The 25,357-nt window shown below is 42.1% G+C and overlaps 1 protein-coding gene across 2 annotated transcripts in view; it reads left to right on the top strand.

The window, feature by feature from the left end:
• The first annotated feature begins 23,604 nt into the window (after window positions 1–23,604).
• The window catches only part of RNF19A (ring finger protein 19A, RBR E3 ubiquitin protein ligase), a 61,504-nt gene continuing 59,751 nt past the window's right edge, over window positions 23,605–25,357 (top strand). For both annotated transcript variants that reach the window (XM_082858567.1, XM_082858565.1), the window contains exon 1: window positions 23,605–23,837. The gene's annotated coding sequence lies outside the window, so the exon portion shown is untranslated. The remainder of the gene's footprint in view (window positions 23,838–25,357) is intronic.

Below are 25,357 nucleotides of genomic sequence, written 5' to 3'. Positions count from 1 at the left end.
AAAATGATACTACCACCCTCAGAATGCTGTTTTGAGTATTAAGTTCAATCATGCATAAGAAAGTGCTTGAAAACTGTTTAGTATCATTCAAATGCTAGAGTAAAAATGGAGGAACATTTCATTTGCATTTGCTTGTTTTTAAAATGAAACTGTTCTTGTCTTGGCCAGGGAGAAAAATTTCCTCCAACACTTGGCATCTTTTGAAAAACCAATAATAAACTCTTTCACCCATGATTGACTTGTAATCATTTCATACTTTTGTGAAAAGAAGGAAACATGATTTCAAAAGTAGTGATTTTAGACAAATTGTCAAATCACCCCTACATTTGTGACAACTTTTGGGTCAGGAAAGCATCTCCTTGTAGATGCAATGTGGAGTTTAAAGTGTTTTTTCACAGAAACATCAACAACAACTTTTAGCTACGTTGTTAAAAATTAAATTTTCCTTATGTTTCGTTTAACATGAACTTAAGTTTTACAAAGATAATCCAGTAATAGAATCCTGAGAGATGACAGGCAAGCATTGAAGGGAAGAATTGCCTTTAATGTATTTTGTATTTATACATGAAGGAAAACCAAGATAGTGACTTTTGACTAGACTAGATCATCTAACTCCAGATAGTGAAGTAATATCATCAACAATTTGTTTATTGTTAGCAGGACTCTAAGCACTGAATGGAGAATAACAAAGAGGAAACAAATATGTAATAACACATCACCTGTCAGAGTCCAGAAATATAGAAATTTCACTCTGGCTGAAATGCCAATCATTTTCCCCCTGCTGAAGTCTCCTCAGAGAGCCTGTTGCTCTCTGACCAGCTAATTTGACCAGGGACAGATACTTGGCCCAAACTGAGTCAATCAGATTTTCAGAGACAGGAAGGCTGAATTGGAGGGTGCTGGCATTGAAGATGCAAGGTCATGATGCAAGGTCATGCATTGCCAAAATCGACAGCATGGCAGCCCAAAGCCAGTGTTATGAAGGAAAAGAAAGTAAAAACTCTACAGAGAAGCAGAATAACTAATTTGCAGAGAATAAGGTGGAGCAGATGTGAAACAGGACAAAGAGATTAGGGAACCAAGTAGCTAGAAGGAGAAAGGGAAAGAGAAAGAGAATGAGAGAGAAGCTCTCCGACCATGCATACTTCCTTCAGTTGGGTTCTGAATAATGTCTTAAAATAAGTCTCCTTTCCTTTCCTTGTATGTTTTGGTTCCTGAGAATCAAGGGATACTTTAATAAGCCATTCACTGATTAGACTAGAGCCAAAAGTAAACAAGAAAGGCATCTGAACAGTCAAATTACATTTCGAAAATACTATCTACTAAAGTTCACGTGACACTAAAAGTCTTTCATTGCTTATTTAATTTCTTATAACAGCTTTATTAAGATATAATTCACATAATATAAAATGCACCCCTCTTTAATTACCTGTTTACTTTAAATTTGTTTTAATTCCACCAAGCTTCCAGATTTCATGTCTAACTCTATGAGTAGCCTTAATGACGAAGAGAGAATGGCTAGTAGAAGCTGGCACACTGCAGCAATAAAGTGAGTTGACGGCCTAGCAGCCAAGGAGGAAATAGAAAAACTGTAAATAGGAGAACAATAATTCCAAACGGGGAAAAAGGAGCAATCTGGGGCCACGTAGAGTGTTTTCATCAGGCTTTTCTAGTTCCGAGGAACAGCTCAAGTTACATCTAATATTAGGGGAAGGAGTTGTAAGGAATGAAGAAAACAAGGATCTCAACCCCTCAGGGCCTCGTGGGAACCACCAACGGCCAAATCACCAAACCTCTGGAACACCAGGCGCTGTAGCAGCGCCAGACCTCAGGAAGACTGGGACTAGGACGCCATCGAGAATCCAAGGTTACCCCGGGACTTCAACATCGCACATCATCACCTCAGTGATCAGTTATTTACGGCCTCAGCTCTCCCCTCTGGCTGCGCTTAGCAGTGTCTTGCGTCTTCTCTGTCTCCCCTGAGCCACTTCCTCAACCCCTCTTTGGAATTTATAAGCTACCAGCTCTTGACCTATTGCAACCTGCAGACTCATTCTGTTTGGCCGGTGTGGTGCCTTCACGTTTAGAGTTCCAAAGTCTTAGGGTGGGGCATGAACTTGGCCGTCACCCGAATCTTTGCCAAGCCCGGGCTACCTTCGCCACGCCCCCTTCTCTCATTTGCATAGCCCACCCCCGCTGCTGAAGGTCGGAGTTGGTGATTCCTGCTCTCTACCTCTTTTCTACCTCACAGCTTGTGCTTAGCATCAGACTTGCTTCCTCATAACTTTGGCTTATTCTACCCCATTGGCTCTCTGTGTACATGTTTCTAGCTCCCACTGTTCACCAGTAATTCCCAGCTCAAATTCCCCAGAGGGAGAATCCGAACCACACCACCCAGTTGTGGCTAAACTTTTTCCACTGGTCCATGCTGTAGACTGCTGGCCAGCCTAGAGCATGGCTGCTTTAGGACAGGAGTCCACTCTGTGTTATCAGGTGTGGCTGAGGAACTGCAGGGCCTGCGGAGAACAGAACACAGCTGTCTGGGGCTGACACCTCAGCACAGGGCCCATGAGCAGCGCAGGTACCTTTAGTTGGGGCTGAGGGAAAGGTGTCTGCAGTAATTGTCCAGCCCAGTGAAGTCTGAGGGACCTAACTAGGCAAAACCTTAAAAAGACTGAGAGAATCAGGTTCCATCTAGCGTCCTCAGAGTCTGTGATCCTAACATGGAGTCTTCAAGAAAAGGTTAAATTGTGTTCGGTGCTCTCTGTCTAAGGAAACAGTGATGTGTATAGTACGCTTTGGAAGAGTTTTGAAAATCATGAAAGTAAAAATAATGGAAGGTATTTAATGTGTATTCAGATATTTGAGAAACCTTGGATGGTAAAAACAAACAAAAACAACAACAACCAAAAAAACTTCATTTTCCATTGAAATAGGAATTTGTCCTACAGAGTTAAGAACAGAAGCTCGGAACGTTTTCTAATCCTGGCTCTGCCACTTACCAGCTAGCAAAATCTTTAGTAATTCATTTCCTCAACTGCCTCATCTATAAAATGAGGGTAATAACAGTACCTATCTTGTAGAGTTGTCAGATTAAACTAAATATTCCAAATAAAACCTTTAGAATGGGTACCTGGTGCATAGTTAGTGCTAAAAATTTATTATTATTATTGCTGCCATTGTTTTGTTATTATATAAATAAGGGAGTTATGTACTAATACATTAGTAGGATTTTTGTAATGGTTGATAACTGTCGAGATTTTTCTCTTTGTACATATATATTCTCTTTAACCTTTTGTTCTAGCTCTGTCACACAAATTATGTTGTATTTCCACATGAAACAAACTGCTTCAGTTGACTTGCTATACTCTATAACAACAGTGTTTTGTTTGAGGGGATCTGAGTTTATTTTAACCCTAGTGCTGGTCTGTCTATCCATTAGCTTATCTTGGTGCCTAGACTAAAAGGCAACCCTGGCAAGGCAACCTTCAGAGCAGGCCCCTACGTGGATAGCTGTCAATTCAAAAGTAAACACCTTTGAAAAACAACAAAGGCTATAGCTGATGCCAAAGGATTTATCTAAAGTCAGTCTCTTTGGTGTCTCTGGCCAGTTCTAGGTTGACTTCCTGCCTGGAAATAAGACAGGAAAGTGCTGGAATGGGTGCACGCCAAAAGGGCTGAGACCTGAAAGAAGTGGCACTCAATGAAACCATTAGAATCAGTGAGGGAGCTTTAGAAAACATATCACTGCTGGTCCCACTTTACACCAATTAAATTCTAAACCTCAGGGGTAGGGCAGGGGATGGGAGAGGGCAAGCAGCCATATTTTTTTAAATTAATTTTTATTGGAGTATAATTGATTTACAATGTTGTGTTAGTTTCTGCTGTACAGCAAAGTGAATCAGTTATACATATACATATATCCACTCTTTTTTAGATTCCTTTTGCATATAGGTCATTACAGAGTTTTGAGCAGAGTTCCCTGCAAGCAGCCATATTTTTAAAGCTCCCCAAATGCTTATAATGTGTAGCCAGGGTTGGAACCCCACTAGGGCTTCTGCTAATTTTCTTCTGCCACTGGGCAGGCCCTCCTCAGAAGAGAGGCTTCCGGGCAAGAACAGAGGAAAGGCGAAAAGAAGACCTTGCCCAAGAACCTGCTCATCATTGCAGCCACCTCAGGCGTTGGCCAGGCCTTACCCTCGGCTCAGCACTGGGTAGAAACCAAGTGGGAGGAGACAAGAAGATTGTGATTAGCGTCACCTGCCTTCACAGAGCTTTATAACAGTTAGGGAGTCAATATTAGCACACAAGAAATGGTCGCAGAACTGTGAAGCATTACTTTGTGGCTGTGATAGAAGGGGCATGCTCTGAGAGTTCAGCCAAGGGTGAGGTGAAGGTCAACACGGAGGAGACAAAAACCTCCTGAGGATGAATCAGATCTGGGCACAGAGGGAGCCTGGGGAAGGCAGTTACAAGAACAGTGAACAGAACGAACAAAGAAAGGGCGTGGGGTGGCACAAACAGTGATGAGACCACTCTATCGAGGATGCAGGATATTCCTGGGGAGTAGTAGGAAATGCACTTGGATGATTTAAGTAGACTGGGGCCAAATTTTAGAGGGCTGGTGTATTAGCCTGAGTCATTTAAATGTCATGAAATAGGAATGCTGTCCTGGGGTCTTCAGTAATAATAGGCAGTGTTTCTGAGTAATCTAACAGAATATTGGAGGAGACTAGAGATAGCAAGACTGAGTAATATTGATTGTTTCAATAATCCCAGTGTGGAAAAGAAAACCCTGAAGGCCTATCGGTTATCATAGAAACAGATGAAGAGTAAATCCTAGAAATAGCTGTACGTTCCTTTTGTATGTGCTTATTTTGATTTTTATCAGATTATATAATATATGCACATTATAAAATTTGAGAAATCACAGAAAAGTAAAAAGGAGAAAAATGCATAATCTCTCTAAATACAAGCAACCACTGCTTTGACATATTTTTTCCAGTTTTTCATATATTTTTATGTGGTTGTGATCTCACTGTCTAAGCAATTTTGTACCCCATCTTTTTTTTTGTTTTTTCTTTTTGCGGTACGCGGGCCTCTCACTGTTGTGGCCTCTCCCGCTGCGGAGCACAGGCTCCGCGGCCGTGGCTCACAGGCCTAGCCGCTCTGCGGCATGTGGGACCTTCCCGGACCGGGGCACGAACCCGTATCCCCTGCATCGGCAGGCGGACTCTCTACCACTGTGCCATCAGAGAAGCCCTGTATCCCATCTTTAATATAATATGTGTGAGAATTTTTCTACATCCTTAATAGCTTTAAACTTTATTATTACATTAGCTGTGTTGTCTCTATTGGTATGGATGCACTGTGATTTATTTGTAGGACAATAGATTTCAAATTTCTTTCAGTTCTTCCCCTGTTAAAACAGTGCTGAGGGCTTCCCTGGTGGCATAGTGGTTAAGAATCCGCTTGTCAATGCAGGAGACCTGGGTTCGAGCCCTGGTCCGGGAAGATCCCACATGCCGCGGAGCACCTAAGCCCATGCGCCACAACTACTGAGCCTGCTCTCAAGAGCCCACGAGCCACAACTACAGAAGCCCGCGCACCTAGAGCCCGTGCTCCGCAACAAGAGAAGCCACCACAATGAGAAGCCCACAAACCACAATGAAGAGTAGCCCCCCGCTGGTCACAACTAGAGAAAGCCCATGCACAGCAACAAAGACCCAACACAGCCAAAATTAAATAAATAAATTTATAAAATAAAAAAACAAAAAACAGTGCTGAGTAGAAGTATATCTCTATATATTAAATGTGCCCATCTTGGTTGTTATATCCATAAGATAAATTCCTAGACATGCCATTACTGAATAAAATTTTTTTTTAATTTAAAGCTCTTGCTACTTACTGAGAATTTGCATTTCAAAGTATTGAATTAATTTGCACTCCTGCCAACAGAATATAGCAATGCTGTTTTCACTCTAATTATCTTTCCTAATTTGCTAGAGTAAAAAAATGAAATCTAATTTGTATTGTTTTAATTTGTGAGGTTGAACTTTTTATGTGTCTATTAACCACTTGTACGAATGATTTGTCCATTCTCTTTTCCCATCTAGAAATAGTAAGAACAAACAAATTTTAGAATTAGTAATATACTGAGGATGAAAAAGAGAGAAGATTCAAAGTTCTTGGCCAAAATAAACAAGAGAAAGCAAAAAAATAAATAAACAAAATGAAAGGTCAGATAGCAATCTAGATAAAAATTGCAACACATATGGCAGAAAAAAGTCTGCTTTCCAAAAAATAGAAAGAGCTTATACCAATCAACAGGTCAACAATCTAATAGAAAAATGGGCAAAGGACATGACAAGTAGTTCTAGAAAAGGAAATACAAGTGGATTTTAAACGCAAACTGATACTCAGCCTCACTCCCAATAAAATATGCAAGTTAAAATGAAAATGAGATGGCGTTTTCACTTAGATTTGCAAAGACCAAAATGTTTAATAACAGACTTTCTCAAGGAGTTGTTGGAAAACAGGCACTCATCCATGGTTGATACACTGTTAATTTATGTGATCACTTTGGGGGATAATTAGACAATAGATATCAATGTGGAAAGTAGACACATCCTTTGACCAACAATTCTACTTTTGGAATTTATCCTACAGATAATTCACAATTTGCACAAAATACTATATAACCCAGATAATCATTGCAAATTTGTTTATCGGAGCATAATATTGGAAACAACCTGTCAATAGAAGATTATTTAAGTAATGCGTGGTGTATCTGTACAGTTGAATATTATGCATCCATTAAAAAGAACAGTGTGCCTTTGTGGGTACTGATATAGCATATCTCCAAGGTATTTTGTTGAAAAAAAAAGTAAGGTGCAAAGACTACCACTCTGTAAAAGGGGTGAGGGTGGGCAGGATAGATATTCGTTTGCTTGTATGTGCACAAACTTGTTTTGCATTGATACATGAGACACTGACAATAATAGTTGCATGGGGGAGGGGCATTGTGGGAACTGAAGGGCAGAGGTTTACAAAGACAATTTTCGCTCTATCCTTATGTTCCTTTTGAATTTTGTGTCATATATCTACAATGGGAAAATGTGACTGTTAAGAGTATGGCTTTTCTACATTGTGTAAAACCAAGGTTCAAAAAGGCAGCTGCTTGGATTCTCTCCAAGTTGTGATTTGGAGTAAACTGTATTGTTAGCATTCTACCCTGGACTGTAAGCCCAAGTTTGCAGTGGCTGTCAACGTTGACTTCCCTGTTGAATCACCAGCATCTAGCCCAGATGGGAGGTGTTTAATAAACATGTCTTAGATGAGTTCCAGGATTCTAATCTAAAGAACAGAAAAATGAAGCTGCCATAGAAAGAAACAGGTCAATGTGAAAGGAAGAGTCAGAGACAAAGGCATTTAGGAGTGTAAAGAAGATACCTTGCAAAAATGTTGCAAGGTTATCAGACTTCAGAAGGAGTGGGTCAGTGCCAGCCTGCTCCTCCTGTACCAGCGCTGTTGTCCACAGCAATGTCAAAGCTGTGGCGAGGAAGCTGGAGAGGTGGGCAGGGCCGAATTGTGACGGGCCCTAGACAGGATGCAATGGAGTGAGAAGAATGAATGACAGAAGTCAGAAAGAAATTGAAAGCCCAGACATATTGTTCAGACTACTTTGGCTTCAAGAAACAGATCAAAACCAAAGAGGGACTTTATTGGCTTGTGTAACTGGGAAGTCCAGAGATTTGACAGTATCGGTTAGGATATTCTTTCTTTCTCCAACCAGCACACCCACTTTTCTGTGCTGGATTTATTCTCTTGTAGACTCTTTACACATGCTGGCTTCTGACAACTCCAGTTTTATAATTAACCGGTAGGTGGTCCCAGTAGTTCCTAACAGTTCTAGTAAAATCTTAGAAATGATACTTATTGGACAACTTGAATCGCATGCCCATCCCTGAAATAATCCTGTTCAAACTACTAGAAGACCAGGCAAGTGTCATAGATCACCGCTAAAGGGTTAACACCACTTTAATCTTATGAACCAAGAGTGAGGGAGGGGTAGTCCTCCAAAGAAATCAGGATGCTGTTTCCAAACACAAAGTGCTGAACAAGTAAAAACAATAATAGCACTCCACTCTAAGCAAAAACAAAAGATCAAATGAATATTTTTCCATTCTTTAATAATAAAAATTGGAAAGCATCTTTGGAGGGAGAAAAAGTCAAGATGCTAGAGATGGTGGGAGAAATTGTGGGAGCAAACTCTGGAAGAAATGGGAAGTGAGGGTGTTCAGATGGAAACACTGGTGGTAGAAAATAATTATGGACTCATAGGGCTGGGAAGGATCATGGAGGCCACCTAATGCAGCTCCCTTTCTTCTATTCTGCGAGCCTCCACACATGAATTAGGCTCCCTTACAGGACCATTCGAACTCTACTTGAACATATTCGTAATGGATAGCTCATGATTTCAGAAAGTATTTAATTTCATTGTCATACAGGTTTGATTCTTTAAAATGTCTGCTTTTCATTGAGCTGAAATCTAGTTCTCAGTTTGCCCTCTGGGTTAACAAACCTCAAGGCTACTCTTTTCATCAGACGATCCTTTAAGAGTTGGAAGACACTTACATTCCTTCCCCAGTCTTTTCCCTTTCAGCCAAGCACAACCAGTTCTTTTGACCACATATCAGGCAACGTGGTTTCCAGCTTTTTCTACAGCCTAATTGTCTTTCTCTGGATTCACACTGATTTATATGTGTCTCTCTATGTCTTTGTCTTTATTGCCTCCCTTTATCTGGACACTATACTTAACTAATGCAACTTAAGATTTCATTGGCTTTTTTTGCAACACTGCACAAACTCTCCCATTTTGAGCTTGTTACCAGTAAAATCCCCAGGTCTTTTTTCTCATGAATGGTTGCCAAGTCAGGTTTTGTAACTATGCAAGTGGTATTTTTTTTTGAGCCAGAAGAATGGAACTTCCTAATTTTTTCTTTTCAGTCTCTTCTTGTTGTTTCTTTCAGACTCCACCCTGTTACTTCCCTGCCAAAATATGACTCTTTATAACCAGGTGGTATAAGGCCTATAGACCTTGCTTCAAAAGAAGAACCCTCTGGCGTTCCATTAACCCAACAGGTCTTTTGGCTTATGCGTGGGTCAGTTCTCATGCCTGATTCCTAAATAATCTGATAATCTGGTTTCTATTCTTTGCTGATGCCTTGGTCATATGTCGCACCACTAATAAGTGGGCAGCCTTTCTAGCCCATAGCTTGTATGTGTGTGTGTGTGTGTGTGTGTGTGTGTGTGTGTGTGTGTGTGTGTGTGTGTGTGTAACAGTTGATGAGCTTTGACCTGTGTTTCAGGTCAGTCAGCTTTGTTCCAGCTGTTCTAGGTGAGCAGACACCAGTGCCTATAAGCTGTCCCCTCCCCGACACCCATGGCCAATGAAACAGTAGCAGCCAGGTCAGCTCCAGAAAGATTTAGAATTAGTCACATCTGGCCTGTGCTTTAAAGCAGAGTTGTGAGAGGCCTAACTAACCATCACCCTGTAGCCAAACTGTCTGATGAGTCTTTGTTCGACCAAAGTCCCAGATTCCTAGATGTCCCCCCACCCTGCCCCAGTCCTTATTGGAACTAAAGCCCTCTTTACTTTTGCTGTGTCATCTAAGGTTCAGATTCCGTTATGAATCCCTCATCTGGTTCATAGAAGACACTTTTCAAGGAATGATACATCTGCTCCCAGAATTTGGAAAGGCCTCCTTGATCTAAGATTTGCTCACCACTTATTTTCTTAAGAAGCTAATATCTAGAAGGCTTTTCCTACACATCACCCAGGCCCCCCGGACTAGACTCTTTGCATATAGACCCTCCAAAGTGAGCTAGCATTTACCTTGCTCCTTGGACTTGATGATTTTGACTGCTGACCTCTCCCTGATAGAAGCTAGCTTGCCTCTATCAGGGAGAGGTTTAATTCATCTCCACTGCTTTAATTCATCTCCACGTTTGCTTTAATTCATGTCCACTGCTCTCTCAGCCTCAATACCACCCTCCTATCAGCTTAAGCCTGCTTCTGCACCAGGAGATGCTAAGTACTTGAGGCTCTGGGAAAGTGCCAATTATGATAACTAAAGAAAATGTGCAGCTGTGACACTGAGGGTGTGGTCAAAAGTGGAGCCTCTTCTCTGACGCAAAGAAGGAGGGGGTACATTGTGCCAGGGGTAGATACCAGCTGCCCTTTCATCCTGTCTCCTGTAATGCATGCATTCAAGACCCAGTGCAGTCACCCTTAAAGCAGAAGGACTGAGGTCTCAGACTCTCACTACAGTATAGGATTCACACCTCAAACATTTGAAGGGCCTACCTGTTTGCTAGGATTTAGTTCTCAGTTTTCCCACAAATCTCTATAATAGCTCATTGTCAGACTGTATCAACAGCAATAAAGAGATGATATATTTGTGCTTCTGGCTCACATATTCTGTGTCCCTGATGAAGAAATGCTGGCTTGAAGAGCAATGGTAAAGCAAAACCATCAGTGATGCTCTCATCACCTTTCCAAACTTGTTTCGTGTGATGCTCTTTTCGTATTGCTTTAAAAAGAGGAACCAGATGTTTTCCTAAGGGGAAATTTCTAACACCTTCTTTCTGAAAAATAAGTCACTGGAATTGAGAGACCATACACTCGGGATTCTCTAGGTTATGACCACAATAAAGTAATGGATGACATCACCTATAGGAGAGAGGTTTTCATGAATCAATGCAGTAAATAGAGTATAAGAAGTAATTACTAAATCTAACAGGAAATTTTCTAGTTCCTAGATACTGGAACAATCTTCCTTACCAATCCAAAATTAGTAGATCAGAAAATTCAAATAATTTTTCTTTATATTTGCTAGCCAGTCTAAGATTAAAACTGAAAAACCAAGCTTAGACGTGTGTGATTTTTTTTCAGAGCAAAATAGAAAGTACCTGGAAGGCAATCCAAATAAAATCATTTAAAAAGAAGTAATGCTGACATATCTGCCGAGGAACTGTTCACCAGAATGTTTAGACCAGGTCCAAGAATGTCAATCCGCTGGCTCCTATTCTGATTGTTTTGGGACAGAACACAAATTTCAAAAGGAAAAAACACAAGATAGCATTCAAAGAAACTCTGCCAATCCTGAATTTGAAGATATTAGCAAATGTGTTCAGTGTTTTTTCATCAAAGTACAGCTTTGATTTAATACAGACTGTTTAAAGGATTTAAGAGAAATATCATTTATTTCAGAATAAAAACTAATGAGAATGATAGGGAGTAAGGTCTTAGAAGAAGGAAGAAGGGAATGAATTCAAGGACTCATGGGAAAGGATGTAAGATTGGCTCGTCTTCTGAGACAGGAGGAAAAATAAGAAATACTTGAGTAAGAGACAGAGAGAGATGACACAGAGAAAGGGAAGATGAGAGGGTTGATGATTCCCTAAAGGCCTGGATGTTTCCAGTAAAGCAATAAGGGCAGGAAGCTACCTTTTTCCCTCGATAGACTGTAAGATCTGTTAGGGCAGGGACAGGATCTGTTTTGTCCCCTACCGTATTACCCTGCCACTTAGCACAGTGCATGGCACATAGTTGATTCTCAATTAGTATTCGTTGAATAAAATGAATGAAAGAGTGTGGGCACTAGGGACTTAGAAGAGTGGGACATGCTGGGAATGGCTATGTTAGGAATCAACCAGAAATGAATAATGTGGTTGCTAATCTGAGGTTAGGTGGTATGCATTTAAATTGAATCAGCATTTCTCTGAAATTCAGAAGCAAGAACAGAAAAGCAGACAGACGGGAACTGGCGTAACAAGAGAACAGAATGGAAAAAGGATAAGAGGGTCTAGTATGCCTGCGAGAGTGCTGAAGGTCAGGCTGAAAATGGGGTCAAGGATGGGGACAGACTGAAAGCAACAATAGATTGCCAAGGTCACAAGATTACAAATACTTCTGAGTGCTTTAGGCAAAGAGCCCCTTTAAAACACCAGTGTAGCGTATAGCTATGTAACAGGCTGAGCATCCAGTTCAAATTTTTACTCTAAATTCTGTGAATATTCAGACATGAATTGTATCTTATAGCCCAAATTCTTGTAGCCCAGTGTGTTAATTAAATGAATAAAAAAGGGAGGAGAAAAAGAAAGAAGACATGATTGACATGTGTTATGTCTATTAAAATTATGAGCTACTCAGTTTTTTGTGTCTATAAGTGTAGATAAGTATTTGGGGGTGTATGTGTAATACTATTCACAAATACACATTCCACCATAAACATCCCCAGATATTTTCTGCAGTATTGGGGTTGATAGCAATGATTGGAAAATCTGTCAATTAATTGAGTTCTGCTCTATCTTCTGTGTGGTAGGATGGAGCCAAGATCTGGTAAATACTGGGCTTGAAGACCCAGGGGACAGGCTGGAGATTTGGAATTGCTGAGGACAGAGAACCAGAACCAAATTCCTTGTCCAGAGCCCAGTTACTGAAAGGAAAGGGCCTGGAAATGACACAGTTTCACCAGGATCAAAGACCGTGGCACCAGCCAGGTCAAACAGAGGGACAAATTGGCAGGTATCATATAGAAAGTCAAAATCCAGAATTACTATGTATTTGCCTCTTTGGAAGGCCCCAACGTCAAACCCTTTGCTAAAACCCGTCAGCTGTTTAAGTTCTCTGCCTTCAGTATCAAACATATCAATATTTTCCCTTCTAGGATTTTCTATTTAAAAGGTGAATCTTGGGCTTCCCTGATGGCGTAGTGGTTGGGAGTCCGCCTGCCGATGCAGGGGACACGGGTTTGTGCCCCGGTCCGGGAAGATCCCACATGCCGCGGAGCGGCTGGGCCCATGAGCCATGGTCGCTGAGCCTGTGCGTCCGGAGCCTGTGCTCCGCAACGGGAGAGGCCGCAACAGTGAGAGGCCCGTGTACCAAAAAAAAAAAAAAAAAAAGGTGAATCTTTGGAATTAATTTTCTTATCACCTCTTCTTGAAATGTTATTATAAATTCTTTTAATTTTGTTCATGTCGTTTCTTCTGCAAATACATGTACTCATATACTTAGGATTCTCAGGTTGGAAATTCTTCACTTGTGAAATATCAATGCAAAGGTACATTAGAAGCCTAATTAAGAGAAACAGTGACTCATTGTCAGATGGGAGTGAGGTGGGAGAAGAGAATGAAAGGAACTTCCACTCTCCTCCAGATATCCTAAGTCTTCAAAACTTAGGAAAGTTTTGAATGTTTCAACGTTTCAAGGGAATCCATTGTTCATTTAAAAGGAAAACAAAAACTCTACACTTGTTTTCCTATTGGGTCTATAAATCAGTAAAATATTAAGGTGGAAACAAAAGAAATACCTCTTTGCAATTGACCATCTACTTCAGTCATACAAGTCCTTGTATTTGATTGTGTTGCAGATTTATGCTTCTAAAAATAGTATGTCTCAAGTATTCATTCTAAATCCCAAAGTGCTTGCTACTAAATTATTTTTCCTCTATTCAATGCTGAATCACAGAGAAGATAATTTAAAAGATCTCATGTGATGTATGGAACCAACATTGTACAAAATCTGGATCGGGCACCCTCCTGTTCTCGGTAAGAAATGAATTATCATACAACTTTAGTGTGTGGGAATTTTTATTTGAACAAAGCCATCTCAAAATCACTGCACTGTAGCAATTGTTTAGTTTCCCCCTCATGTCCTTGAGATATATTGTTTAAAATTTTTGCTTTTATCACAGGATATAAAACAATTTGAGGTTGAATACAGATCTCTGGCCCTGAGACTTCAGATATTTTTCTCCCTCGCTCAGTTATCCAACTGGTTTCAAATCTTATTCTCTTTGATCATGGACAAGAATGTTGGCTTGGCACAGTTATTTTAGCTCCAAACTTGTGTTTTTTTGTTTTTTTTTTTTGCCAACTCCCAAGTATGAATTTCAACAAGTTAACAAAGTTAAATTCTCCCCTCTAGCCCTAAATGTCAGTTGATGCATTCAAGGTATGACATGTCATCTCTTGTCCATCATTTTATATCGTATAGACTTTTCAATTAGCCATTTTGAATTCCAGCCACATTTGCTAGGAAATAACTGTTTAAATACGTCCTCTCCTAACACATTTCTGATGGGATTCCCCTGGCAAAGGTAGATGGGATTTTTAAAATTGGAACCATACTAGAAACAGAATTGTTTTTGGTAATTGCTGATGAGTTTCCTGGCTAGCATACATGGAGCTAAAGTGACAGTTCCATTGAACAGCATGGATGGCAGAAAAGGGTGAAAGATGGCACCTGCAGAAGCTGTCCACTCCCAGTAGGGCTTCGTTCGGACTTAGTTGCCTCTCCCCAGTGTTTTCTCCCTGCTTAAATGTTTTGTATCTTCTTACTGTTTCAGTGCTGAGATTCTGCCAAAAATACTAAACACGATTTGAAAGGAAAAGAAAAACATAGAGATAAAACTTCCCAACATGGTATTACAGGGAGGAATAACATTTTCTTTCTTCCTTACAATTCTATTTTCCTACGACAGACTATCTTCAATAAAAGCCACTGAATCCAATATCCACTCATCTTAAAATAATACTATTGATAACAGCTAATATTTACTGAGCTATTACTAAGTGCCAGGTACAGTGCTAAATGCTTTACCTTTATTATTTCATCTAATGCTCCCAGAAACTCTAAGAGGGAGATATTTTTATTACCCTCATTATAAAGATGAAACAGATATAATGGAACCTTGATCTATGAGCATTTATCTGCCTGTACGAGTAATTTTAGACCTTTTATTGGAAGGTCTCTGAGAATTCAAGTGCACACATGTATTTTTTCACCCGCTGAATATGAATACCTACAAGTATAATCAAAGTGGAAGTGGGCCACAAGATGGGTTGTAGTATTTTTAAACTTTTAAAAGAGTATCTTTAGTAATTCTGCTTCTACGTATATACCCCAGAGAAACTCTCCCATTATACTAAAAGAGATATGTATAAGAATGCTCATTTATATAGTAGTTAAAATGAATAAACTAGATTTTCATGTATCAACATGGATAGATCTTGAAAACAATGTTGTGTAGGGAAAAAAAAGACTATAGAATGATATGAATTTATAATATCATTTATGTAAAAAATATAATATCATTTAGTAAAACTGATGTTTGGAACATAAAACAACAGAATATGTTATTTGGAAATAAGCATTTTTATAGTAAAAGGATAAAAATGTGAGCCAGAAAGGTAGAATTTTCAGGATAACAGTTGCCTTGGGAGGAAAGGGATAGGATGGGGGGAAGGGACAAAGTAGGCTTCAACTCTTTGTCTCATTTCTTTTGCTATAGCAAATAATACCAATATGAGAATATGTTAACATTTGTTCTGTCAAGAACTACATGAGTCCGCTACCTTATTTTCTGAAAAATTTTTATATTTTAAAAATAATTCCATCTTAAGAAACACAAATAGGTATATTCACGCTGGAAAAGGGCAGGGATCACTATACAGAACATTATCTCCATAATTTGGGGGTAAAATTTTTCTGAAGCAGATTTGACTAGGTGCCCAATTTATTTATAAAATAACTCAGTATACCATCCATAGAACAGCTAGCTTTGAGTCTTATAAATTCAGTGCAACCTCCAAACCAAACTAGTTATAAAATGTATTCTTCAGTAATTTCATTAAGGTGAATTTTGTGGTTTCATATTAGCTGCAAACCGAAGGAGCCAGACCGCAAGATCCCTGCAATATTATCAAGGCCAACAGAAAGAACAGTTGTCTGGGGACTGTTACGGGCCACACGCTTCTGGCCAAAGACTCCTCTTCATGGGTCATCATTATTCCTGGACTGTACATCCCCAAATCTGACTCCCTGGCCACCCCTCTTCCTTTCCCTTTCTTCATCTCCAACAGCACAGGATTTCACTGTGAAGGTAAGCACTCCTGATTGCTATCTAACTAGGCCATGTGGTTTCAGTAGTGAGCGTTCTTCATTACATGATTTGGTATAAGGTTCTGGGTCATAGCTAAAAATATTTCAGCTTGAAAATTAATCTAATCTCTTGTTTGTTTTCTTTTGTTTGGAATATTTTCGCTTTTTAGACAATAATGTAGTTGAAGAATGCTATACCCAGCATTACTTAAAGTGCTATTTATTTGTTAACATTATATTTTGTAAGTGAGAAAAGTATTCCTCGTGTACATTTAAAAATAATCCCCTTCAGTTATATAACTAGCAATCAGTACCAGTTTGTTTGTGGGCATGTGTTCATATATATTTTTTATACCTGCCTTGTTTCAAATAGCATAAAAGCTGGGTTACAGATATAGATAGATAGATAGATAGAGATATAAATAACACCAGAAAAATTAAATCTGAATTCAGTGAAGACATGGAAACAGAGGATTTAATTCAGGAGTTAAGTATGTAAAGTGCATCCTGTTCAATATTATACACAGGCCGGAAGGATGCCTCATACATGGCTCTATGCTTCCTCGCAGCCAAGGAAAATACTGTCAGTCCCACAATTGGCTAGCCAGAAAGCAAAACAAATGGGAATAATACACAAGGGAAACACAACTATACCAGGTGCGAAAACTAAAGAAAAACATTTTCCAGATATTGTTAGAGTAAATATAGCAATAAATTTCATGGTGCTTTCCTATAAATCCTTTACTATAGGCCCAAAGTATGATACCAAAGTAAGTTCATTAAGAAATCAGAGGGAAGAAAGGAACCACGGCATGGTATTGGAGGCTGGGAAGGTAGGACGGGGGTAGCATAGGCACAATCCAGGGGCTATGGCATTGCAACTGTTGGTCTTGACATGAGGCTCATTACCAGGATGACCATATAATTTATTGTCTAACCCAGGCCCCTTTGAGAGTGAAAGGTGGTACTATTGGGACTTCCTTGGTGGTCCAGTGGTTAAGACTCCACGTTTCCACAGCAGGGGGCACGAGTTCGATCCTTGGTTGGGGAACTAAGATCCTGCATGTCCTGCAGCATGGCCAAAAAAAAAAGAAAGGTGGTACTATTAATTAAGCCCACACACAGGTATAAGCCTGGAGTGTCCTGAGCCACCTGGGACATACAATTACACTAAGTCCTTGTTCCTCACCCAGTGACATCCTGCTCCCATTGCAGCCCACCACTGTGGACCTTGTCAGCCGAACTCATTCTGTCCAACCTGGAGTGAGTCTAACCAGCTCTAGTTATAGGCGACTCTGGGGGTTTCTGGCCCAGGTCACCAGCATGGGGTTGGCTTGCTCATGAGTCAGCCAAAGAGGGAAGGTAATCAAGAAAGACTGGAGTAAGCAACGGGCAATGTCATAATGGCTGAAGCAGTTAAGCTATAGTTCTCAAACATGTGGTATGAATTACCCAGGAATCTAGCTCAGTAAGCACCCCAGGTGATTCTAGCAATGATGCTTCTAGCCTAGGCTTTGAGAAATACCACCCTAAAGGCTTATTAAATAGCCCTTCAGGGAGTCTAACCTTCCTACAAGGAAGAGTACCTTGGGTGGGCTTTGGGGAGGATACAGTGCCAGTTCCCTGTGCAAGGTCAGAGCAGTGGGATAGGTGGATCAGAGGCGCTCAGCGTTCAGCTACCTGAATGACTTTTCCATTGAGAGGCCTAGGTTCTCAATTTGGAAGAGAAAAGGTCTCTCCTCTCCGGATTCTCTATATGGTCCTAACAATTAAGAGAACCACTCAAGCCGGGACACAGACGACCCCAATTTTTAAATCCTAGCTGGAATATCTCCCACTCTAGTGAGTTTCCCTTTACCTAGAAATAGTAGCTAACATTTACTGATGATTTGCTACGTGCCAAGCCTAAGTGTCGTATCTGCATTTACTCGTTTAGTCCTGAGAACAACCCAATGGGGGAGGTACTGTTTTCACCCCCATTTGATGGTGGGGCATGTTGAGCACACCCAAGGGGAAATGTACACAGTGTGGTCTCTGTCTGAGGCACCCTTGTGGTAATGCAGGCCACAACCTTCACAGTCTTACACACTGGGCCCAACGTTGTGGGTCATAGAAGTTTGGTAAATTTCCCAAGGTCCCGCAGCTAGAACCCAGGTTCTGAAATCTCATAGATGAGAAAAAGGAGGGAACTGGCTAAGAAGACATTTCTATGACCTGCCAGGAAGGGAACTGGACCAATTTGGGAATCGATATATGTAATCACAGAAGGATAGGTAAGAGTGAGCAGTTAGGAAGTAGCACATTCCAGTGAACCAATTGTGGCAACTGAGAATCTCCCAAGTCTTCCTGGATGAGGTCCCAAGACTGCCTCCCCAAACCGTGTTAAATGATGATGGTGGAAAAAAAAAACCTAAGCTCCCCTTCCTGGTTGCATATTTTCCAATGAAGTGACCCTAAGGCTGAGCTTCTTGCTTCCAATGTCCTGTCCGGTGTTCCTACAACATGTTTTTATCACACTTTTGGCCCTTGTATTAGAGTGATTTTCTATGTGTCTGTTTCCTTGCCAAGTTTACAAGCTTCTTGGAAGCAGGGACAATACTTTACCATATTTGTATCTCTCATTGCCCAGGGAAGGCATGCCATATGTGCATGGCTAGGCATCTTTGATTTCTTCCTTCTTCTCTTCCTTATGTGTCAGGATTAAGCTACCTGACTTCAAAGTGTAGTGGAAAAGACCTACAAAAATAATGAAGTGCTTTACACAGAAAATTATAGATAGGCACAGGATTGCTGTGGAGCCAGAAAAGATGGGCTCAGCTTAGCCTGTGAGGGCCAGCAAAGGTTGATAAATTGAGCTAGACAGAGAGAAGGGAGGGGGCGCTCTAGGCAGAGTAGATGGCATGTGCAAAGAAAAGAAGATGCTCATGTGTGAGAGAGAGAGAAAAGAAGGAGAGGAAGGGAGAAAGGAGAGAGGATTTGTGGTACTGCAAGCAGCTTTGTGTGGTTGAAGAAGTTTTCACTTTGACTGTGTCGCCAATGGAGGGGGCTGGGGTGGGGATGGGAGAAGGGTAGGAGCTCTGGAGCCAGACAGCCTGCATGGTCCAAATCCCAGCTCTGCCACTTACCAGCTATGTAACTTTGTGCAAATGACAACCTCTCAAGCCTCAGATCCTCATTTGTTAATGGGATAATAATAGCACCTACCTTTTGGGACTCATAATTAAATGGCCTAATACTTATAAAGCACTTAAAACAGTGCCTGTCATATAATGTGCATTCAATAGAGAGTAGTTATTATTGTAACCCCATTGCTCTCTTTCTCTCATTCCCTACTTTTACTCCATTCCAAGTAAGTCTTATCAATTCTTCCTCTAAAACAAATACCAAGACCATCCTCTTTTGTCACCACCTTGGTCCAAAGAACTATGATTTCTTTCCTGGATTCTTGTAGTAGCCTCCTAACTGCTCTCCCTGTTTCTGTTCTTGCTCTGTTACAATCTGATCCACAAAACAATTAGAGTGATCTTTTTCAAAGGTAAATTGGGTGTCACTCCACTTAAAAATCTATTGTTTCTCATCACACATCATCCCAACCATTTAGAATTCTTATCATGACCTTAAAAGGTCATAAATAGGGCTTCCCTGGTGGCGCAGTGGTTGAGAGTCCGCCTGCCGATGCAGGGGACACGGGTTCGTGCCCCGGTCCGGGAAGATCCCACATGCTGCGCGGAGTGGCTGGGCCCGTGAGCCATGGATGCTGAGCCTGCGCTTCCGGAGCCTGTGGTCCGCAACGGGAGAGGCCACAACAGTGAGAGGCCCGCGTACTGAAAGAGAAAAAAAAAAAGGTCTTAAATAATCTGGCTGCCTCTTACCTCTCTAAACCTACATCACATTCCCCCTTACTCACCATGCTTCAGCCTCTAGTTGCCTTGAACTTGGCAAGTTTGTCTTGCTAGAACCTTTGCATCTGCTGTTCTCTCTGCCTTCCCCACCCTGTAACTTGTTTGCCTCCTTCTTGTCTTGTACTGGGTTGGCCAAAAGGTTCATTTGGTTTTTTCCATAAGATGACTCTAGTAGCACTTAGTTGTCTTTAACTTCATTCGAAACAGTTTTGTTAGATTGTATGTGACAGCTGTCATATCAGCGTGCATTTCAAAAAAAGTCATCAAAATTGGTGAATTTTTGTGTAGCCATTTTAATACTGAAGATGGAAGAAAAAAGCAACATTTTCAGCATATTATGCTCTAGTATTTCAAGAAAGGTAAAAATGCAGCTGAAATGCACAAAAAAGATTTGTGCAGTGTATGAAGAAGGTGCTGTGACTGGTCGAACGTGTCAAAAGTGGTTTGCAAAGTTTCGTGCTGGAGATTTGCTGGACGATGCTCCACGGTCGGGTAGACCAGTTGAAGGTCACAGAAATCAAATCGAGACACTGGTTGAGAACAATCAATGTTATACATGTGGGAGATAGCTGACATACTCACAATAACCAAACCAAGCATTGAAAATCATTTGCACCAGCTTGGTTATGTTCATCGCTTTGATGTCTGGGTTCCACATAAGTTAAGCAAAAAAAACCTTCTTGACCGTATTTCTGCACGCAATCCTCTACTTAAAAGTAATGAAAACATTCCCTTTTTAAAACAAATTGTGACAGGCGCTGAAAAGTGGATACTGTACAATAAAGTGGAATGAAAGAGATTGTGGGGCAAGCGAAATGAACCACCACCAACCACGCCAAAGGCCGGTCTTCATCCAAAGAAGGTAATGTTGTGTATATGGTGGGATTGGAAGGGAGTCCTCTATTATGAGCTCCTTCCAGAAAACCAAATGATTAATTCCAACAATTACTGCTCCCAGTTAGACCAACTGAAAGCAGCACTCGATGAAAAGCATCCAGAATTAGTCAACAGAAAACGCATACTCTTCCATCAGGGTAAGGCAAGGCCACATGTTTCTTTGATGACCAGGCAAAAACTGTTACAGCTGGGCTGGGAAGTTCTGATTCATCTGCTGTATTCACCAGACATTGCACCTTTGGATTTCCACTTATTTAGGTCTTTACAAAATTCTCTTAATGGAAAAAAATTTCAATTCCCTGGAAGACTGTAAAAGGCACCTGGAACAGTTCTTTGCTCAAAAAGATAATAAGTTTTGGGAAGATGGAATTAAGAAGTTGCCTGAAAAATGGCAGAAGGTAGTGGAACAAAAGGGTGAATACGTTGTTCAATAAAGTTCTTGGTGAAAATGAAAAATGTCTTTTTTTTTAAACTTAAAAACCGAAGGCACTTTTTGGCCAACCCAATAGAACCAGCTCAAATGTCAGAGGAGTGGACTTTAGTTTGAGACACCAAACTGAAGTAACAGGCTCCCTGGTTTCTATATGTTACTCTGGTAAATTTATTTCCTTTTGTTTATGTCTCTTTTGTTATTTACTCTGCCTTCCCCAACTCTGTGCCCCAGAATATATGTTCTATGAGAGCAGAAACAAGGCCTGTCTTTTTCATTGCTGTATTCCCAGTTTCAATAACAGCAAATCTCTCTGCCTGAACTAGGCACCCAATAAATATTTATTGAATTGATATTGAATGAATTAAAAGAGAGTAGGGAAAGAAGGGAGAATGCGGCCAAAAATGAAGGCAGCTGGGGCCAATTATTATGGTTTTGCAGTAATCCAGTGAGAAATGATGAGGCCCTCCAGTGGTTTTCAGCCTTGGCTCTGCATTGGAATCACCTGGGGAGTTTTAAAAATTACTGATGCCTGAGCATTATCCTCAGGGTCCCTGATTTAATTGGTGGATGCAGCCTGGGTGTCAGGATATTTCTTAAAGCTCCAGAGGAGATTCTATCATGCAGCCCAAGCTGAAACCACTGCCCAAAGGCAGAAGGGGGATATAGAAGAGAGTAAGTGCAGGGATGTTTAGGACATGCAATAAGCAGGACTTGGTGGTTAACTACAAACTGGAACTGATGAAAAGGAGGGTGCCTAGGAAGAATCCTAGATTTCTGGCTTGGGCCTGGGTAAAAGAGAGAGGCAAGTTTTGAGAAAAAGATAACAAATTATGTCTTGGACAGGCTAAGTTTGAAGTGCCTGTGGGGATTTGAGTGGAGATGTTCAATAGATATTTCTTTAATAGATTTACGTTGCCCTAGTGAAGAAAAGGAAATCCCTCTAGTTTTTAAGATGACAGGGAAAGGCATCTCCGGAAATTATGACAGAGTACAAGACCATTCCCACTCTGCACAGACTCTTTACTCAAAACTCCCTTCCAAGACAATGCCCCATCAGTTCTGAAATGTTGTTCAACATGTTGATATATTTACAGGAAGGATTATATTATGGATGGGTACCATCCTATAAATCCATTTAACTTACTATTCTTGTATTACCTGTAGGCTTAAAGTATTCCACTGATTAAATTGCTGGCAGCCTCCAAATAGCATTTAAAGGAATATATAACAGCTTTAAAACTTTCTGATAAATGAAAATGAACATACGCATCATTACTTCCTTTAAGAGTTGTGGTCAAATATACTTAGACCTAAACTGCTTAGAAACCTTGTTTAGTCTTTTAATTGGTAAATATTTACTGGGTTACCAAAGATACCAAGTACCCTCTGAAAGACCATGGCTCCTTGGTTTGTTTCTAATTTAAATTAGATACACTAAAACAAGGATTGATAGGGAGATATATTTAGTTAAGTAACAGATGGCGAAAGGACATTTCTGTCCAGCATCTATCACATTCCTGTTTCTCAGTATTCCAAAGAGTGACTAAATCTTGAAATCAAGTAGGAAGGAATGGACTGAATGTGTTTATTCAACGAAGCTGAACTGATGCCCAGTCATGTGTAGGTTAAAAAATTCAAAGGGGGTATGGCTGGCTTCAAGGATATGGGGGGTGGAACGGATAAAGCGGATTAAAGTAATTCAGAAGGTATCAAACATAACTGAAATATGAATTCTGAATTCTTAAGGGACTCTGTGATATCAAGTGGGAAAGAAAGAGGTGAGTGGAAGATATTCTCCGAACCCTCACGCAAGGTGTTCACCTGTGGCTAAGGGCTGTTCCTAGCAGCCCCTGCGGAAAACTAAGGTCTGTTAAAAGAAGGGTGCGGTGGGGCGCCGCCACCCTGAGGGAAGGACATTTCCTCCCGGAGAGGTTTGAAACTCGCTGCAGCACCACCGCCCTGCTCTCCCTGGGGCTGCCAATCTAGCAGGTGAACCGTGAGAACACAAAGGAATGAATAATGGCGTGCGAAACGCCGAAAGCCGGGCTCCGCAAGTCCAGCATCTCCCTACACCTCCAGCCACTCCCACCCGTCCTTGGAGGAGACACCTGCCCCACAGCCCGGCCCGCTTCGGGGAAGTCTTGCGGGATGATGGGCAGGAAGGGCCGCTGATAGCCCCGGGCGGGTAGACAGGCGGGAGGGGCCACACTCCCAGCAGCCCGAGTCGCTGGCGGGGAGCTCCCGGGCGTGCGCGGAGCGAACACGAGCGAGCGAACAGCCGCGTCCCAGAGCCGCCCGCGACGGGCCGGGTGGGCGTGACGCCATGACGCAAGGCACGCGGGCGGTGCGCAGGGGCGGGGCGGGGGCGGGAGGAAGGAGTGGGAGGAGGGGGCGGAGACAGCGGGGGCTGAGGGAGGGGGAGAATGGCAGTTGCGGCGCTGGTTCCCGGGAACAGCAGTCAAGACAGAACTGCGGAGGAGGAGTCCGGGAAAGCGGCAGTCTGGACCCCTCCTCTCCGTTCCCCCCGCCCCAGCTGAGAGGCGCCTTGGCGGGTCTGAGGAACCCTCCTCCGTACTTCCTTTGGCTGCTGCCGCCGCCAGGAGATGGGCCTGCTCGCCCGCAGCCCTGCGCCCTGCGTCTCCCTGAGGAGTTGAAGGTACTGGCGAGTACGGGGGGAAGCTGCGCCCGGGAGCCAGAGGGCAGGGGCGGCTCCAGTTTCCGACACGGGGCGCTCCGGCTGCTACCCTTGCGCCCCTCCCCGGGACGGAAATGGATTCGGAAATCCCACGGGAAAGGCGCCCCTGCTCGTGCTCGGCGCGGGGCCGGGGCGGCCCGGGGGTCAGGCCTCGGGCTGGTTCCGCGTCCCCGGCTTGGCCCCGGCGCTGGCGTTCCGTCGGCCGCGCGGGCGGAGGGGAGGCGTGGGATACGCCCCGAGCTCTGTCCTCCTGGCCCGAGCAGTCTGGGGCGAGGGCGGCCGACCCGGCGGTGTTGTGACGGGCGGAGGCGGCGCTCCCCTCCTCACTTCCCCAGCCCCTGGAGCAGGCGACGCGGAGGGCGGCCGCGGCGGGGAGGTGGCGGGGGCGGAGCGCATTCCTGATGGGTGAAATCGGCTCTAACGGGACTGATTTCCGGGCCTCGCTGCAAATTTGGAGCCGGGGCCAGCGCCCCCCACCCCCTGCGGCTGGAGGCCTCGGGGAAAAGAGAGGCAGGCACTGGGGAACGTTCATCCGGGGGACTGCCACCCCCTGCAAAAGCAGAAATTAAACAGACGAAAAATGGTGGGGTCTTGGGGTAAAGTATGTCTTAAGAGGGGTCCTTCAGGGTTGTCTCCCTCACACTAAACCTTCAGGGAGTTCTCATTTTTCATCCAGCCAGTAATGCCACTATTTTTAATTTCCAGTTTTTCCTATCATTTGGCTTCCCCTCTGCCGTTGCCCTCCCCCCCACCCTTTTCATTAATGGAAAGAAGGAAAATAAGTTCAGGGTTCATTAACCTCGCGACAAAGGGCAGTAAATAAAAGAGGGGAGAGAATGGTTAAAGCTACATATGGGAGAAAGAAAGGTCTTATTTTTTTCCCATTAGCTCTTGAAGGTAGAAATATACGAACGATGTTTTATTCTGGTTAATATTTACTATTCAAAATGTTGCGGAACGTCCTGTTGGGTGGACGTTGGAAAGAACAGCATTTAAATGCCTCTGCAGTTTTCACACCCAGGTGTTGGCTGCAAACGCTAGTATTAAATGTTAGTAAACGGTGGAGGAATAAAGCAATCCTTTCCTCTGATCGGTTGCCTTAAAATGTGATTTTTCCTTGGCGTTCCACTTTTCTTTTCTTTTCTTTTTTTGGTAGTAACATGGCTGTCTTTTTATTTATACATATGTATTTTTTATTTTAACCTAATTCCTTGACCCTTTTTGTTATGTGAAGTCTGACGGTATGCCCAAGTTTCATTTTCGGTTTTGCCATTAACCATCTTAATGAGCATCTTTATGAGTCAAAGTGTTATTACCGTATTGGCTTGTTTATGCTTCCTTAACACCCAACTGTCAGAATTGAATCAAAATGTAAATATTTCTATTTAGAAAATGGCGATTATCTATTGTTGAGGCTTATTTTCAAATGTTCTTTGCTTGCTATGTGCAATTCCATGGTAAATATCTAGAATTAAGTCTTG

The sequence above is a fragment of the Leucopleurus acutus genome (assembly GCF_964270905.1).
Source record: "Leucopleurus acutus genome assembly, chromosome: 17".
NCBI classification, from domain to species: domain Eukaryota; kingdom Metazoa; phylum Chordata; class Mammalia; order Artiodactyla; family Delphinidae; genus Leucopleurus; species Leucopleurus acutus.
The sequence above is the reverse complement of the archived record's forward strand: the minus strand, read 5'-3'. Positions and strand labels throughout refer to the sequence as shown.